The 5,000-nt window shown below is 44.6% G+C and overlaps 1 protein-coding gene across 3 annotated transcripts in view; it reads left to right on the top strand.

Annotated features, from left to right (window-relative positions):
* Positions 1-774: 774 nt before the first annotated feature.
* Positions 775-5,000, top strand: part of LOC125036693 (ichor-like) — a 39,587-nt gene continuing 35,361 nt past the window's right edge. For all 3 annotated transcript variants that reach the window (XM_047629508.1, XM_047629510.1, XM_047629509.1), the window contains exon 1: positions 775-1,049. The gene's annotated coding sequence lies outside the window, so the exon portion shown is untranslated. The remainder of the gene's footprint in view (positions 1,050-5,000) is intronic.

Here is a 5,000-nt window from a genome sequence, read left to right as displayed (position 1 = left end):
GACCACGAGAGCATAAATGTGGGTCACCTACTTTACCTAAGAACGAGGAACCGTGGCAGAGAGTAAGAGTGTTGTATCCTAAAATTATGGTAGGACTCCGGCTGGTATTTTATATAAAGATAAGCTTCAATATTCCTGTTCGGCGATGATACCAAAGCTCCACGACGCTTGAGAAAGAGAGGAGAACTTACAGACGACGAACAAGTGCGAGGCGTTGAGCTCTGCCTGACGTCGCCGCGGCCGGATCAGGGAGCGAATCGCGGTAAGGAGGTCTAGGAGGGGAGGGACGGACGCGAGGGAGGGGGGGCGCGGGCGGGAGTCCGGGGAGGGGGGCGCACCAGGCCTAGATACTCAACGTACCGCCTATAGGCTGTCGTGTCTGCCTTGCTTGAGGACTTGAGGTGAGTTTATTACATTAAAGTTACTAATTTTAGTTTTTTCCCACATTCGAAACAAGTATTGTATACAGTTTACTAAGATTTATCGGTCTCCTCGTAGCAAAAGAAGGAACAGCGTGCTCGGGTCAAAAGTCATTAACCACTACGTTCTGTCTTATGAACTTCTTTGCTTCGTAGAACAACCATCGAGCCCCTGGTAAGTTTGTAAAGTTTGAAGCCACATGCAAGTGGAATTTGTATAAGGTGAAGTGTCAGAGGAGCACTGCAGAGCGATTTCCTACAGCGTTTACCCATAATGCCTCGCGCGGCCCAGTGTCAGGGCCAAGGATGGTGGCGCGAATGTAGGCCAGCTGGCTTCAGTCTCGTTGTAGCTGTGGCAGTTGACGGACCTGCTCGTTCTCGCTCTCTCCTGTGGGGTTACTTATATTATTATTACTACTGCTACTGCTGTTATTGGCTGTGGGCTCTCTGCTGCGTGTCTGTCGTCACTGTGTAACCCGACGCTACAGAAAGCTACATTTCGAGGGCCTGCAGTGTGGCTGTTTTGTGGATCTATTGCTCGACTTCGGCACCACTTGATGTTATTGCGTCCTGTGAACAGTGGAGTGTTACCCAGTGCTGTGCTCACACCTCGCTATTTCTAAGCCTTAGGTGAGTGTGACGAAAGAGTGATTGGCTGTTTTTATTTCTGTTTTTATTTTTGGTGGCGGTAGTGTTTTTTAAGGTGTCCAAACCAAGAGGATTGTTCCAGGTGAAGAAAATCTGAAGTTTGTGAGTGGCTGACCTGGATCTCTTAGAGATAACAAGAGATAACGTCATTTCTAAGTCTGTTCTTCAGACGTGTGTTCTTTATGAGAGAAGGAAAACGTGACAGGTCGCACTCAAGAAACCGTAGTGTTTAGCGAGGTCAAGTATGTACAGGTCGTGCACCGGGCGAGGTCACAGGTGTCATGCTGACTGAGGTGCGGCAACGAGCGGCCAGAAGGCGGAGTGAAGGAGGAACGCTATGGCTAAAGCAAAGAGTTCATGCTAGCTGGCGAGGTCGAGGCGCCCGGCCCGTCAGGTTACTCGGGTACGCTGAACGGTACAACCAACGGGACGCCGATAAAAAAAAAAAAAAAAAAAAAAAAAAACGATGGAATAGCAATGAATGAACCGGCGCCTGTTTTCCTCCGTGTCTCGGACATCTCCCACAAACAGCTTGGACACCTGGTTTTACCCCCTTACCATCCGAAAATACCCGCATGCCCCAGGCAACCGCGACAAGGTGTATAATCGCGGTCTCAGGTCGACCCAGGTTGCTAACGGTATACCCAAACGCTATAGAAGTGACTTGTGTCTTAATGTAACGTCAAACTTCGTCTAACTAGTCGCACGACCGCATATTTTCTTATCAGTATGTGTCAATATAAATCACGAAAGTCTCCTTCATCAAATAGTCTTGTTATCTAGCCTTCTAGAGAGATAAGAGAGGAAAAAGAAGTCGCGTGAAGCGGAGTGAAACAGACGAAACGCGGTGGAAAACAGTTACCGTAGCCGAGAGCCGCTAACCTAGCGGTCCCAAGGACTTTGTCCCGCCACCTGTACCGAGGTGATCACTCGATGTTTTATTGGAGGCTTTTAATGCTTGTTTCTCTTTTGTTGCGATGTTCAATAGGGTTCTTTGCGATGTGTAGATTTCGCGTCCTCGCTTAGGGTAGATAATTAATGAGTGCAGTCTCTTGGTGGAAGAAAATAAGAAGATGAACAAGTGTCTGGTGGGAAAGGGAGGGGGCTCGTCCCTCCCCCACCCACACCGGTCACAGCCTCAGGCAACACCCGGGATAACAACACCGCCGACACTTACTTCCTCTCCTTACTTACATTCTTTCCATGTATGCTTACTTTGTATATATTTGTTTTGCTCAATACATCACCAGGGTTAAAAATCCAATTCGTCACTGTTTGTTCGCAATATGGTCATTGCTTCAAGGTGTGTACTAAATCATTAAGTTATTGCGACTCTGGCAACCCCACGTGAGGTACTGAACGATACATCTATTGATTTATTTTTCCAGACGAAAATAATGAATTTTCGACTCTATATGCGACCTAGTGATGTCCATCATGATAAGGAGTTAAAAACGGACGGTCCCGCTGATTCTAAAATTGGCCATGGAACCCCCCAAAATAACGCTTAAACAGTGTTAGCTTATACATACACTAAAGCGAAGTACACAACGGTCTGCCTTCAACTCAGCTTTATTCTAGGACCACCAGTATGATGATTAAACAAAATAATAATTCACCGTAAAAAAATAAACAGGCGACTCAACACGACTTGCAAAGAGCCACAACCACACTGCAAGGAAGGAAACATGCAATAATGTTTATGATACGTGTAAACATCTGGGGAAGAATTATGGGCCAGAGGTCTTCTCTAAGTGGGTGCGTGGGTCCGTGAGAGAGCTCGACGGTCCGCAGGTAGTGATCCGAAGCTATCTATGTCAGTGGGTTAGCCGACATGACAAGAACATTGACGCTATATTTATATTATAAGCGCCTCGTTTTTGCTTGTTTAAGGGTCCTTGTAAATAAAACTATCCTTTTGCTTGTTATGTTCATGTAAGGGAGGATCCGCATTACTAAAATGATCGGTTTGGAAAGAAGAATGGATACGTTTAATACATTTGCTACACACGATGGTAGTGGGTATGTTTTTGCCTGGGGACGTATGTTCGCTCCAGCCTGTGTTGCCGGGCGGTTGAGACACGAACTACTGGAGCAGGACTTCGTTTAAAAACTCCTGTGAATCAGCATTTTCTTTTGTATTTGAGATTTGCTCTTGCAACAGTACGGCTTGGTCTTCAATGGCGTTGTGTTGGCACAGTAATGCATGGGGCAATGGCTTTTATTCTCGACTGTTTTATTTGGATGGATGATGGGTTTAGTGATAACAGGTGCGGTGATAATAGTAATAACCCCATTATTTTTCGTGTTTTATTGTCATTACAAATCAACATTAAGGCTAACTATTTAATGCTGATAGATCGATAACAGATCTTAAGAATTATCACTGTGTTAGGATAAAGTAATTGTGATACGGAACGCAGTGTTTTGTGGAGTATGGTTAGTGATAAAAAAAAAAAAAAAAAAATCAGTCACACATGCTACGCTCACATGCATTCAAACTTAAATCTTTAAAAGCATACTACAATTAAATGACCGCCAGTCATCGCATTTCAAAACGTATATACACTTACATACACATATATACATACATATATACACTCAAGCGCGCATATATCTATATCTATTTATATAAGCATATATATGTGTATGTATATGCATATATATATATGCACACACACACACACACACACACACACACACACACACACACACACACACACACACACACACACACACACACACACTCACATATATATATATATATATATATATATATATATATATGTATTTGAATTGTATATATGATATATAGATGTGTATATAATATACAGTATATATAAGTATATGTCTATATGTATATATATACATACACATACACACATACATGTATATATATACACATATAACACATATACATGCATATATGTATACATGCAAAACCACGGCATCTTGCATCAGCACCGGAACGGAGCGAGAGGCTTACATAAACATTGTTATTAGGGATCTCTGATTTCCCTGGCAGGTCCCGCGGTCCTCGGCGTCCCTCGGCCAGGGGCGCGAGCCAGGCGAGGCAGGCTTCCCCAGACTTTCTCCTGCGCATCTCAGCTTCTGCCCAATTACGAATTCCATCTCCGGCGGACATGTGATAATCGGATATGACTGATTATTTCCCGTAGCAACTAGCGGATCTTTATTTTTTTCGGAGGAATATGAATAGTAGTTGTTTTTGGTTTTATATATATATGTATATCTATATGTATATTAGATGGTATTTATATATGTGAATAAGGGACCGACAAAACCGTATATGGATTGCTGGTGGGACATGGGAGGAAATACAACTTGTCTGGCAGCGGCGGCGTGCGATCGCTTCCAAGAAGGGTCACCGCCAATATGTCCTCAGCGTCCGCCTAATAACAGGTCGAAACTGCGTGGTCGAGGAGCGAGGCCTTAAGTCACCATAGCCACGCGGCCACCATCGTCACCATACTCACAGCTACAACCACTTCGATGCAGCTGTTGTGATATTTTGATAATGATGTAAGCACAGGTCACAGCAGTTCGTGCACAGGAAATCCTTGGTTTGATGTTAGTATATCGCCGTGGGATTTCCCGGTGGCATAATGCTGTGGGCAAATGGCTCTCTCCAGGCAGTGTCAAGTTATACACACGCGTACCTACATACAAACATGTGCACATACGCACGCAAACACGCACGCACACGCACACACACACACCCACACACACCCACACACACACACACACACACACACACACACACACACACACACACACACACACACACACACACACACACACACACACATTTCGTAACGTATAGACGTTTTTAAAGCCAGCTAATTACCGAGGACACGAAGGCCGGGTCTGCACCATCTATCATGTGACGTAATCAAGGTGTGCGCAGGTACT

This window comes from Penaeus chinensis, chromosome 21 (genome assembly GCF_019202785.1).
Source record: "Penaeus chinensis breed Huanghai No. 1 chromosome 21, ASM1920278v2, whole genome shotgun sequence".
NCBI classification, from domain to species: Eukaryota; Metazoa; Arthropoda; class Malacostraca; order Decapoda; family Penaeidae; genus Penaeus; species Penaeus chinensis.
This window is presented reverse-complemented; position numbering and strand designations above follow the sequence as displayed.